General features: G+C 37.5%; 1 long non-coding RNA gene across 1 annotated transcript in view; it reads right to left on the bottom strand.

Moving 5' to 3' along the window:
• Positions 1–14,635, bottom strand: part of LOC123790406 (uncharacterized) — a 299,132-nt gene that overhangs the window by 5,237 nt on the left and 279,260 nt on the right. Inside the window, exons 3-4 of the long non-coding RNA XR_015724592.1 lie at positions 7,289–7,385; positions 501–2,547 (exon numbers count right to left, since the gene is read on the bottom strand). This is a non-coding gene — a long non-coding RNA (uncharacterized LOC123790406). The remainder of the gene's footprint in view (positions 1–500; positions 2,548–7,288; positions 7,386–14,635) is intronic.

Here is a 14,635-nt window from a genome sequence, read left to right as displayed (position 1 = left end):
GAAATACAGCGTACACTGAGAGAATGTGGGAGAAGTCACAAAAAGCATCTGCATGTAGTGATTCTAGCTCCGCACTCAGAAACTAGAGAACTACCCACAAGATGAGTTTGGGATCCAACTGGATCTCCTGGAGACAGAATCAATCCCAAATAGTAGACTTTGGTGGCTACGTTATTGTTTGCTAGTCTGTATTCATTTAGCTTTCCCATGATCAATTAAGTACTACTAAAGATTCATGTGGTTTAGATTATTTAGTTTACCAGATTGGTTTTGCTGTCTATTACGGTAACTAGCTCTCTTTGCTTTTAATAGTTGAGCTATTAACTTAGCTATTAACTAAATTGCTTCTTAGCCTTTGCCGTCCCCTGGGTATTTCCTTTCCATCAAAATCATACAGCCTATTTAAATTGCAGTGTTCCCACCAGCATTCCCATAGTTGAGAGAAGAGCCAACAAAGCTCTTTGTAAAGATGTTGGTGCTGTCATTATCTACATACTTACCAAGGCTCTCATGCAGGAAATGTTGCCAGGCCCACTCAGCAATGAGCAATGATAAATCCACACCAGCAATTCTTTCTTCCACAACATATCAAAGTAGAAGAACAAAATTTTATATAGTGTTATAAAGCTAAACAATTAGTCATGTATCAGTTTTATTTTCAAAAATAAAAGAATGTTATCAGTATATATTAGTTCAACTAATTATCACAGGTCAGGGAGGTCATATTTAGTGGGTTAGCTTTCACAAAGTTAACCAGCAAATTTAATCTACTCTAGTAGAGAAGTGAGAAAAAAACCATAATTCTATATAATGCACATTTTAACAAATGTAGTTTTCCATAATAAATACAAGCTATTTATAAATTAGTAAATTAGCAGTCCTTGGAAAGTAACTACTACACCAGTTTCCAACTATTATGGAAACATCATTTTGCTCTTTTTAGTAAACAAGTATAGAAATTCAACTTCATGACCACTAGAAACAGAATAAGTGTGAATTTAACTTAAGCTTTATAATGAATGGTTGGTAAACAATCTCTCAATTTCTCCCTTACCAAAAGTAATGACTTTTCCATTCTCAAAAGCACTTGTGTCAATTACTTCACTAAATGTTTTTCATTAAGTATCCTTGAAATGTGTGGTCGACATTTTCAATTAGAAGTTTAACCATAGCTAAATAAAATGATCTATGCTTTTTAATATTTTATTTTACAAAAATTAATTTCTGACAATTTCCCTTAGTGCGGGGCCCCAGTGTTTCATTAGCCGGCAGAGCAAATGGCTCCTTGAGTCACAACTCTGTTACGTGTATGTATGTTGCTAAATTCAGCCTGAGCTGAAATGTCTCTTTTGTTTTGGATGTGTAACTTCCAGAATTCATTTCCTCATAGATTTCTTAGATTTTGTTCCTATACATTACCAGAGTTGTACAATTGTTAGTTTCTCACTTCTTCCCAGATTGGATTTTACAGTTGGACCCGTAGGTCCTGTTAAGATTTGATTGTACCTATATGTCTGGTTGTTCAGAGGGAGGGAGGCATAAGGAGAACAGAACTGTCTTCCTTTCGCAAGGAAACTCCCATAGATGAGGGAGGTGTAATATCTTCAAGCAAGAGAGGATACCTTTCATCAAACAAGGGGAGAGATGTGCTGAAGTTATCAACAAAGGCTCCGTGGGGGATGAGAGTCCTTCAATTATTCTAATTGGTCCCCATGTAAATTGCTGAGGCCTACTCTTACCTAATGACTACTCTAACATTCACAAAAGTGACCTGGCAAAGCTGTGATTCAAATAACAATGTAGTTCAGCAATATGCTGCAGCAAATTGGTAGCTTGAATTTAGTCACCTTAGCTCTGTAACTAACAGATGAAAAGTTCCTGTACACAGAGTCATGGTAAATCTCTTATTTTCAGTGTATCCCTGCGACAAGAACTTGTGGATGTGAATTTGGTTAGTCTTACTTAAGCTGTGCAGCATTACTGGAAGTAGCTACTGCCGTTTATAGTGCAATATGGCAAAATACCATGATCCCTCCAAACCGCGACCTCAGTAAGCACTTTGCTCAAGGTGACTGCTGATGATAATTTAATTAACTTCTTGGCCACTGCTGGGAGTGAGCTTCCGGAGTATCACCACTGGATGTTAATGGGATTTTCATGACCTGTACCAAACCCAGAATGGATGACCCATCCCAGATCCCCTATAGCCTCATTTTCCTGAGGGAATTTCACCTGAAACCTAATCTTTGGGGCCAAAATCTATCCATTCTGTGTTCTTGAGTGCAAGAAAGACAACAAACTCTGAAGAATTTAAATAGAAAAAGAATTTGTTTTAAGGGGAACAGGTAGGTGTGGGATCAGTGAGATGCCTGGAAAACACAGGCTTACCTGGAGGGCAGTGCAGTGTCTCAGGAAGGCTAGATGGTGGAACACAGCCAAGGTGTTATACAGAATAATCACAGACATGTCTCTGGTAGATTCACCACTTGACACACACCGCCACAGCTGCTTGAACTTCGTGCTTCCTTTAGGAACTCCTCAACCTTCCTTAAATATTTGAATTGTTCTCTTAAGAGATAAAGTCCTGGGTGGGAGCATCCAATTTGACAAGCCCACCCCTGCCTCCTTCTGAGGCTGAAAATGATTATCCCTTAAATACAAGGTATATGGACATTGTCTTACCAGAAGGCAAATTTGTACTTACCCTAACAATAAGTAGAAACAAAATAAATCAGATAATACCTTTTCTGTATACAATGAAAAACTAAAATATATTTAAGTAAATGTAACATAAAATATACAGATCTTTTGTGAGGAAAATCATGACATTTTATTGAATGACATAAAATAAGATCTGAATAAATGGTGAGATATATCATACCCTTAGAAGTGAAAATCACCAGAATAAAAATCCCTAAACTCTTATGAGATTTTATCACTAAATCCAAATAAATCACAATAAATTTTTTCAGTTTTTTCCATTGACTTTAGTAAGCTAATTCTGTGATTATACAAAGAAATGTGGAAGAATTACCAGGACAATTTTGAAAAATAAAATAGTGGCAAAGGAGTCACACTACCAAATACTAAAAATAATTATAAAGGTATAGAAATTAAAGTCGTATCATATTAGCCAAAAACATCAAATTAATAGCAAGCAAACGAATGGCACAGAATATGAGTCCTGAAGTTCTTATGTACATATGGAAATATAAGGTTGAAGAAGAGTATTACTTCAAATCAATGGGAAAGAATAACTACTTGAAAGATTTTGGGGGCAATCTGCTAACAATTTGGGAAAAGATCCCTATCTCACACCACTTATAAAATAAATTCTACTTAAATAAAACATTGTAAAATCATATAGAAAAAATAAATATATTTTTACATGTCTTAGAAAGTTCTTAAACAAGCATAGCAAAAACAAATGTAAAAAGACTGATATAATTGATAACCAAATTAAAACTTCCTTTTGACATAAGACACTGCCATTCATGTTAAGGGAAGTGCTAGCCTGGGAAAACAAGATTTTCCACCCAAAATATTGAAAATATATAAAGTGCTGACATAAAGAACAATGAACCCAACAGACAAATGGGGAAAATTTATGAGCAGGCAATTGAGAAAAGAGAAAAAATTCAAATGACTAATAGAGCATATAAAAGACCCTTAGTCTCCTTACAAATGAAATAAGATAGCAACAGGATTTCTCACCTACTACTTTGCAAAAATTAAAATGTTAAGGATGTGGGTAACAGGGACGCTCACATCACCCTCACAATAATATAAATCTGCAGCAGTATGAAGGCCAATTTGAGAGTGTCTATTAAATGTAAAATGTGTAAACCTCTAGAAAACCTGCTTTTTGATAGCAGCTCTAGTTGGAACACTGATTTATATGCACAAAGGAATATAAACAAAGATATTTATTACAGCAATGTTTGCAATAGCAAAAAAAAAAAAAAATTAAAGCAATCTCAATGCTTTTTTCAACAAAATTACTACATATATTACAGGACATGCCCGGTAACATTAAATAGTAGCAGATAAGCTATTGAGTGAAAAAAGCAAACTGCAGAAGAATACATATAGTATTACAATATTGATACTGAAACCATATATAACACAAAAGCTATATTTCTATGTATTAATTCATATAAGATGTTGAGAAACTTTACTGAATTGATAGAATAGTTGCTTCTAGAGAGGACAATGGAATTATATATGATAGTTGAGGTACTTTCAATTTATTTCTGATGTTTTAATACTCTTAAAATGATAATATATTCATTTATTACTTATAGAATTAAAAATAATATTAAATTTTAAAAGTTTTCCGGTTGATTTAATTGCTGAAGAAAATAGCAAAATCTATTAATACTTACACTACAGTCACCAAGGACATCTGCTTTTACATACGTAAAGAAATAAGCCATGTATATAAGACTAATTCTCCCAACAAAGCTGAGTAAAACTTTCCCTAATAGTGGAGGGAAAGATTCTCACATGAATTTTTGAAATATGGGATGTGATATTTCTTCATATAATTGATACTGTCAATTAAAAACCAGTTCTATCATGTTAAGCTGTTAAGCAGCAGATCTCAACAATCTATCAACTATCTTTCAGGACAAAAAATGCATAATATTTAATATCCATGATAAGATGTCAGGATATTTTTTGTTTACCAAGACCAAACAAGGCTGCAAATGGCTTTGTCCCCCAAGAAACTGACTTTTCCCATTTGACTATTTTTTGTATTCATTGGAGAAATAAATTTTTGATAAATTTTGGACCAAATTTTAGAAACCATATCCAAATGATAACATAGGATGTAATGAAATACATTGCAGAGCTGAATGCAACCAAAGCTGAGAGAAGGAGTCTACCCACTGGGTTTTCACAGAGAAAGATTCTCCGTGGGAACATTCAGGAAAATTCTGAAGGGAGTTTCCAGTAAGAACTCACTGATTTATCATTCCTGTGTCCACGTTTGATCCAAATATTCATAACCGTCTGCTGTAACTATCAAACACTTGCTACCATTTCAACGCCCTTCTTTACATTAAGCTTTCTTGATAAACAAACTATCCTCACGTGCAATGTGACCTGAAGTTTAAGCTCACTGTCATCAAGCCCAAAAGACAAACTGTGATAAGAGGTTTGGAATACATTATCTCTCTGAATCTGGGGTTGGAAAATATTTTCTGTAAAGAGCCAGATAGTTGACTTAGGTTTCGTGGATCATATGGTTTCTGTCACATCTACTAAATCCTACTAAATTCTGCCATTGTAGCTCAAAGACAGCATACATATACAACACCTAAATGTGTGTGGCTGTGTTTCAATAAAACTTTATTAATGGACACCGACATCTGAATTTCCAATGATTTTCATGGGTCACGAAGTAATATTTTTACTTTATTGCCACCATTTAAAAATGTAAAAGCCACTCTTAGCTCGCAGGTTGTGTGAAAAAGCAGGAGGCAGGTGATATTTGGCCTTGGGCTATAGTTTGAACACCCTGGCTCTGAACTACAGGAAATGATCATTATAGTTTAAACCATGATTTACTTCCATTTATTACACTGTGATAATAATTTTTCAATTTGTCTAAAATGAGTAGTTCCTGTGTGGGTCAATTAATACATCGTCAGTAAAACACAAAAATAAATGCTTGAATTGTGTGATTTAGAGTGAGTTTAGTTGTAAAAATAGGATCATCATTGTATTTCTTGTCACAGGCCTTTGTGATGAATAAATAAAGCAGAGCATGGAAATCATCTAGGAGAGGGGGCTGGTACATAGTAAGAGTTCAATAAAAGATTATTAATAGGCTGCATGCAAGTCTCCGATCCCGTGGGCAAGCACATCCTTCATGTGAAAACAGACCCTGGTAGCTACAACCAGCAGATTCCTAATATTCCCATCCCATTGGCAAGATCATCCCAACGCTGAGAAGGATGCAATTAAACATTCAATTCATGCAACTTCCCTGATTCTGGTTCTCTACTCATCAGAAAACATCCTCTAATAATGACGTGCCTGTTCACGTAGTCAATTTTCAGATAGTCTCAGACTCCGCGGTACTACTGTAGTATTGCAAATACTCATTTTAGCAAGTAGTTGTTAGCCTAGTTCATGAAAGAGCACCCCAAAAGTTGAATCCACCTGTGGTATTCTCAAAATGAGGTTTCTGAGGTTGAAGGCTAAGGGGCAGACCCTGAAGCTTGGAAAATTCAGCAAGGTAATGAGAGATGGTCATGAAGACCTCTTATCATCATCCTGGCATCATCGACCCCCTGAAGAAGCTGCTTTAGCTATAGGATCTCCCTCTGGGTCTGGGCTCTTTCTGCACTCCAGCTCCTCTGCCCGGGTATGAGAATTCCCACGTAAGTCTGCAAAGTGTTAGGTGATGAGGTATGGAGGGTCTTTTGGTAATCACATCGCATTACAAGGCAGTTAAAATAATATTTTAACAGGAAAGAATGAATTTTTAAAGGGACAATAAAAGAAAATAAGTAGGAGAGAGAGATATTATCTTTATACCAACATTATTAATTCTGCTTTGGTCGGGAATATTTATTAAAACACCAGTTAACTCCTGGTGTTTAAGATTTTTAAAAATAATCCTTGCATCCATCCAGATAACGGCAAACTGTTCCAGTGTGTTATTGGTTGGTGCTTGTCGACATGAACTTCACCTGTCTTCTGGGGGATCCTTCCAGACTGTGGGAAATTGCACTGCACTGACTAATGACCAATTTGTGGTAGACAGTGGAAAGCTGCGCCTGACTCACAGAAATTCTCATTAATGCCTTAATCTTTCTCCTGCAACCTGATTGCATCTATAAGCCTGCCTACCTAATATACTTCTAACCTAATGAGCGGGCGGTGATGGTTTTTGGTGAGGTTTCACGATAAATGTATTTCTAACTTTTTTCTATATATATATATATTTTTTTCTTTTTCTATGCCAGACAAATGCATTTAGCCCACAAGGAGAGCTAAACACTCTCAGAGTAACTGACTCATTTAGCGGTGCTTGGCTTCCTGTGCTTGTCAGTGGCAGGTGACATTTAGCACAGGCTTTATCTCAGTTGTGGTAATTACTGAGCTGACATGAGCTCTCATACACAGCAGATTGTTTTCAGCAGATGTAACCAAGCAACTCTGCTTTCTCTGGAGCAGTTATCTGGGTTTTAAATTGTGGCATCCCACACAGACACACACACACACACACACACACACACAAATAGTTGAATGTCATTTTTACGGAAATACTCACTCTTTGTTGCTCTGACTATACTGATTTATGCCATGAGGTGGTGGAATGGGAGAGCCTCATTGTATGCAACTTCTGCATTACACGCTGGCTGCGAATCCTATTAACAGAAAGGTTATTGTTATTGTAATGTATCTCAGCAGTGTACCAAATGCTACTTTAATGATGTAATTAATATGCTTGGATTTACCATTTGATGTTCTTAGGCACCAATTGTGTTACTGATGGGATAGCAATGATTATGTTTTAAAAAAAAAACTGGTGAGAACAGCATTTTTTTTTCTTAGAGAAGTTGGAATAGAAAAAAAAAATGTTTTAATAAAGGAAGTCACATTCCCTAACCACCCTTAATTATTTGTGTCAGACATAGCTTAGTGATGCAGCAAACTTCCAGATAATTCTTAAATTCAAACAACTTAACATTATTTATATTTAATAATGATCACTTATCCCGAGTACCTAGATAAGAGAAAAATAACAGCCTGGCCCTTTAATATTTTCTGTTTAAATTGATATTCTCTTTTTTCCAGACTCTAAGATGACTCTGCCCAGTTAGCAATTATATTACAAAAAATACATAATTGTCAGAACCATAACTCAAAACATGTCAGTTACATTAGCTTTGCTATAAACTCTAACTATATAAATGTTCAAACTTTCATTTAACCGAATTGCGTGACCAGACATCATGCTGTTTAATGGATCGAGACAAGAAGTAGAATTACTAAAAATAAATTACTACTTTGCAGATCGTGAAATATATGCAGGCTTCGGCCCAAGAATTCTGAGTGAAGTGATACACTGATGGCAGTAAGTTTGAAAGAGGCTCAGGTCAGGTCGGGGCTGAAGACAAATGATGAATGAGAACCTAGCTCATCAGAGGAGAGTTGCCCGGTGCTGCTGTGACCGAGAGAGAGAGAGAGAGAGAGAGAACTTGGGTATACGACTTATGAAAATTGTTCCATTTGTTAAAAAAGAAAAAAGAGGAAAAAACATCTCAGAGGTATTTCTGAGACCTTTAAATGTTATAATAAATGTTGGATGATTTGAGGTTGAGCCAGATTGTAATTATGCAAAATAAAGCTTTCTGTTAAGTAGAATTTCCATAAGAAATTTTAACCTCTGGCATTTAAGCAGGAAGGCAAGGGATGAGGTGCCATCATGAATAAATGTTAAACCTGAGCCAGATATGGACTTATCAAAAAAGCTGAAAAGAACTTTCTAGCATGCCCTCCAATTCCATCAAGGGATTAACTGTATTGTATGAAAGCACCTGCCACTTAGTATGCTGAGCAGGGATGTGAAATAAAAATACTGACAGTTAACCTCATAGAGTACTTTTAGTTCATTAAGAGGGAAGCTGTCTTTTGATGGAATTTACCTACGTTACGTAAGTCACTTTAAATGGCAGCTGTCTTTTAAGTTTGCATTTGCTCATAATACCATTTTTCAAACAACTAAATGTTGATTGGAATTAAAATTCCATTCACTTGACACAGGACTCTGACTCTATGTGTCCAGGTGCAGGTTATTTCAAATTCTTGTGTCAAATGATAATTGACCTCATGATTATAAGTGATGCTTTGGCCTCACGTTTCTATTCCAATGCACGTATTCACAATGCACAGAGAGGGAGAACTTTTGTACTCTTTCTCTCAGATAATTCTTAAATTCAAACAACTTAACATTATTTATATTTAATAATGATCACTTATCCCGAGTACCTAGATAAGAGAAAAATAACAGCCTGGCCCTTTAATATTTTCTGTTTAAATTGATATTCTCTTTTTTCCAGACTCTAAGATGACTCTGCCCACAACGGAAGGAAACTGGATGGGCTGGACAATGAAGAGAGAAAGATTTTGAATAGTAAGAAAACCTAGATTCCGGTGCTGGCTGGCATTCTACCACCTTCCCAGTCTCAGGCTCCTTCCTTCTAGAAAGTCATTGATATTTGCCACTTCCCTCCCCTGCAGAGTGGTTAGCAAATACACATGCTGATGTGTCTGAAATCTTTACAGGGAAGCCTTGATATTACTCTAAAGAGTTATCACTGAAGCTGAGTCGCATAAAATCTCTTCACAACCATTCCCCTTATAAAATATCTCCCCTCTTTGAAAAGTGAATTTCAAGCTGAAGCAAAAACCCATCATAATAACAGGGCTGAAAACTGAATCCTTCCACTTCCTTACAGACCACAAGATAGAAGCAAACCATGCTGTAAGTGTCCTCCCAGTGAGATGAAAGAGAACAGACCAGTACACAGCGTCCACCCGGCCACCAACACGGGCGATCAAGGCACAGCTGTGGGCTGGCTTTGGAGAGAGACCCTGTCTCACCGCCCATCACTTAGAGGTCATAATATTTTAGTAGCTCCTCTCTCTGAACAGAATAAAACGTGCAGATAGTTAAAGAGAATGAAAGTTCAGTTTAAAGCAATGGAGTGGAAGGTAGGGTAAAAGGGAGTTGATGAGAACCAAATGTCTCCCATATGGTTCTGCACTGAGCTGCTGGAGGGCCATATAAAAAATTAATCCAACTCATATAATTTTGCTCAAAGCCAAGTATGTGCACGTAATGAAAATGCAACTCAAACATGACACATCTGGGTTTTTTGACAACGTTGTGGGATGCAGCGTTAATCTGCCTTAATAATTGATTCTTTGGCTTGCAATTTATTGTGTTTTATTCCCTTTCATTTTAGGACCTGACATGGTTGGGAATAGATGTCTCTTCCTATCTTAGAAAATAAAAGGATTATGAAAATATATAAGAAAGTATCACTTTCTTATATATGTGTACTTAGTGATTATTATTTTCGCATGTTAAGAGGTAAAAGATGAATTCTTCTTAGAGGTAACAAAGCTTTGTAATCCATTGATGGCACATTCTGGGAAATTCAAGCTCTGTTTTCTGCCCTTTGTTTTCACCTAAATAGTTGGGATGGCAAGATTTTAAAGAGACGCTCTTACAGACAATTTTGGTAAAAACAATGATGGAGAGAATGGGCTTGAACAACACCAGATGTGGAAGCAGGACCATTGTGAACAGCACATGGATCCCAATTCCATTTGTCTTTCTCTGGAACACATGCAGAAGGAAATGAATCAAGTCGTAGAGTGAACACAGCGAACAACTCAAGGTCTATATGCCAAACTAGAAACTACACAGAGGCACACAGAGACACTGGTTGGTTTAACACTAAGGTTTGCGCCCATCAGCCCTACAGATTTATTTTATTCATCTTTACTTCCTCACAGGGCAGGATGATGTTTAAGACGTCGCGGTGCTTGATGAGTTAATCCTCTATCCCGTGTGCCCTCTGTTTCACACTTAGCTCCTGGGTACTGAAGATTCAGAATCGATGAGACCCAAACCCTGCCTTCAGAGAGCTCACAGTTCAGAGGGGGCATGTCTGGGCTAACTGGCAACCACAGAACACCAGGTCAGTCCACTTCTAAGGTTTCCGTAGGGTGCACAGGCAACAGGGGGCATTCGGGACATCTTCCATTCCTAACTCCCAATGAACTGATAATAAGTGGATGTTGTGACCGAGGTGGGGGCAAAAACCAACCTTTCATTTGGCTCTGGGCTCTGATGAAGCTAGTCCCCTCAAAAGGGCCCAGAATGAGAACTAATGGAACACTTGAACAGCTTTACCTCAGAAACAAATTAATTAGTAAACAACAAATAAAAAGCGTGAGAGCCTGGGAATGAGGAAAAAATAGGGAGCAACACTGCATAGACATTAGGCTGAGAACACAATGTCTAAAGGACCAGTGAGAGAAGACCAGGAAGCTATAGACGTCGTGAGGTAGGGATATTAGAGATGGGGAAATGAAAACAGCCTCTCACTGTGGTCTGCAAGGATGATTCCTAGAGAGATATAAGGTCAAAAAAAAAAAAAAATCTACAAATAGCTCTGATCGGTCACAGGCTAAGTGGCAAAGATGAGGAGCGAGCAACTTCATCCAGCAGCTCATGGGTTCCCATGGCCAGCCCCTCGTTCGCATCTCCACAGAGCTGCATCCTGTCTAAGCCCAGACCTGCAGGCAGAGTTCATTCTCCTGATTACAGAAGCGCTGGTTGGGGATCCTCAGGGGTATTTAGGTACAGGTATTGCCATCTATGGAGACTCTGAACACAATTCTTTTCCACTTCCTCTGTTCTATTCCTGAGGCACAAGACCTGACGTGGGGACAATGAAGAGGACATGCAGACAAGGAGGGTGCTGCAGGCTTGGCAGAGTTAGTATGTCAGGGGAAGGCAGGGGCGAGGCTGAGGGCGTTTTCGTCCTCAGAGTATTGGTGAGAACTGTGTGGTCACTGGCTAGCCAATGGGTTTGTGAGTCCCTACGAGGCAACTGTGAGTCCCCAGAAATAGTTTAGGGTATCTTCAAGGGACATGAAGTTTGCATCAACAGGACGCAAAAAGAATAAGAGTTAGTCATGTCACTGTGGTTTCAGTTTTATAGAAAGCTGGCTGGTAAGAACTGGTGACTTTTGGGTACATTGTGATATCACCGATAATATCTTTATCTGTGGTCATGCTTCTTCATTCCCGTAGAATCCGACTTCCTAGCTTCCTCTCTGACTCTCATTTCCTCCCCAAAGCCCTTGGGATTTTCATCAATTCTGTGGCAGGTAGGAATATTTCACTCTGGTGGACCTCTACATTCTTACGTGCATTTTATTTAAGTCAGACCTCAACTCACTTTTTTTCTTTATAAAACATTTCCATTCTCTTGATGTTTTTGAAATTATCCAATTGGTACATGCTTATTGTAACAAATCAAATAATATAATAAAAGATGTAAAAAGGTAAAGCTAATCATCTCCCTCCTGCATAGGCTCCAAACCTCTAATCCCACTCCATTAACATACATGTACCTTGCAACTTGCTTCCTTCACCTAACAGTGTAATTTGTATATCCTTACAAATCAGCACTCATAAATCTAAATTTATTTCTTTAATCTAATCATGCACCATAAAGTACATTTTCTATAAATAGGTTCATACCATTCATGGTGAATTTAGAACTATTTTATTGAATATATATTCAGACAAGGGTTCGCCTTATAAATGTTATGTGATTTAATGTATTTTCCCATAGTCAACACATCTATTCCACGTTCAACCACACGAAAAACAGAATACAAACAGCACCCTTAGAAGCTCCTTGCCCCCTCGCAATCACCACCCTCCAGCCCAATATTTACTATCCTGACTTCTAACATCGTAGTTTTCCCTTTTTAAAATTTTACATAAAGGAAATCATCAGTATGTATGCTACTGTGTCTGTATTCTTCCATTCAACAGTATGATTATGAGTTTCATCCATATTTCTGTATATAATGTGTTCCTTTTCCTTAGCGTACAGGAAGCTAGGAAACAAATATAACACAATTTGGATTGTATTCAGTTTAAGAACTGATATTGATAAGCCTGCTATGGACCTCAAAATAGGGAAGCCTCCCCAAAATTAGTCTCTTACGTATCAAAAAGAAAAACCTTCTCTCTTTCAAAGTTCTTGTTTCTGGCCGCTAGCATCAAGAGTCTGATTTGAAATTCAAAGGTGAAGTTCGATTAACTTACTTTTCTCAGCATTTCTGAAATACCAAGGACAGCGTGGGTGGAATATTCTAGCTGCCTGGACGGAGAGCTAGAGCCTCATATTTCAAGGAAGCACCAGTATAGGCCAATGCAAGGCACTGGAAGACACTGGCAAAACCACCAATAGCGTTCTACAGCAAGAATGTCTCAGCAGAGAAGAGCAGCACGAGTTAACTATCACTGTGCGTATCAGGATCCCATCTAGAGGCCAGGAAGCCAGGAGAGGTGATAGCCAGAAAGACTTAGAAAGAATTAATGAAGAATTTCAATTTGTTCCATAAGAGATTTTTTTTTTAAAGAATATATGGAGTTGGTAGGAAAGGAAGACAAAGTGTAGGAAGAAAGAATGGAGCAGAAAATTTAGAAAGGGGAAGAAAGATGAAAGGAAGGAAATAGTTAACAGATTTTTCAATAGGAATGGATATAGGTGAAGTGGTCAAAAGGTACGAACTTCCAGTTGTAAGATAAGTAAGTCCTGGGGGTGTAATGTACAGCATGCTGACTCTACTTAACAATACCGTGCTGTGTATTTGAAAGTTACTAAGAGTAGATCTTACAAGTTTTCATCGTAAGGAAAAAATGTTAACTACGTGAGGGGATAGCTATTAATTAAACTTGTGGTGATCATCTTGCAATATATACATATATCAAATAATGATGTACATTTAAAATTAATACATATATGGAAAAAATAGGAATGCATCAATCTAAATAGTTCGGGGTTTTTCTTTTTAAAGATTTTATTTATTTATTTGACAGAGAGAGTGAGAGAGCATAAGCATGGGGAGCAGCAGAAGGAGAGGGAGAAGCACACTCCCCGCTGAGCAGGGAGCCCAGTATGGGGCTCAATCCCAGGACACCAGGATCATGACCTGAGCCAAAGGCAGACGCTTCACCAACTGAGCCACCCAGGTGCCTCCTCCCTTGCTTTGATTATGCTATTTTTTGCATCACTGAATACAGTGGATCTTCGCTATTCAGAGATTTCATATTTGCCAGTCACCTACTTGCTAAAATCTATTTGTAACCCCAAAGTGAGCAATAGAGGTATTTTCGCAGTCATTGGCAAACATTCCTGCAGTAATGAAAATCTTGAGTAGCAGGAAGCCCACATTCCCGGCTGAGGTCAAACAAGGCAATGGCATTTTTATGTCAGCTCTCTCTGTAAACAAGTGTCATTTTCACCAACTATTTAATGCCACATTTTCTCATTTTTGTGCCTTTTGCTGAGTCCACTGTTTAAAATGGCTCCCAAGCAGAGCCCTGAAGTACCGTCTAGTGCCCCTGAGCACGCAAAGGCTGCGATGTACCTTACAGAAGAAAATACTGTGCTGGATAAGCTTGGTTCAGGCATGAATTAGAGTGTTGTTGGTCATGAGTGCAATGTTAATGAATCAAAATATATATATTCAATAATACATTTTATGTGTTTTATAAATACAATATGTATAATATTACTACATATTCAATAATACATGTGTGTTTCCTTAAACAGAAACACACATAAAACAAGGTTATGTATTGTCTGGTGGTACAAATGTTATGACCAAAGGCTTGCAGGAACCTAACCTCATTATTTCTCCAAGAAGCAATAATCCAGTTTTTGCTAATTCAGTATTCACAGTGACTGTATACAACATAACTACTAAACAAACAAACAAACAAAAACCCAAAACAAAAACAAGAATTGCCTGGATTTAATAGTATCTTCTGCATGCGAGGGTCTTAGCGGAGAAA

This window comes from Ursus americanus, chromosome 5 (genome assembly GCF_024610735.1).
Source record: "Ursus americanus isolate L20-20 chromosome 5, mUrsAme1.1.p, whole genome shotgun sequence".
NCBI classification, from domain to species: Eukaryota; Metazoa; Chordata; class Mammalia; order Carnivora; family Ursidae; genus Ursus; species Ursus americanus.
The sequence above is the reverse complement of the archived record's forward strand: the minus strand, read 5'-3'. Positions and strand labels throughout refer to the sequence as shown.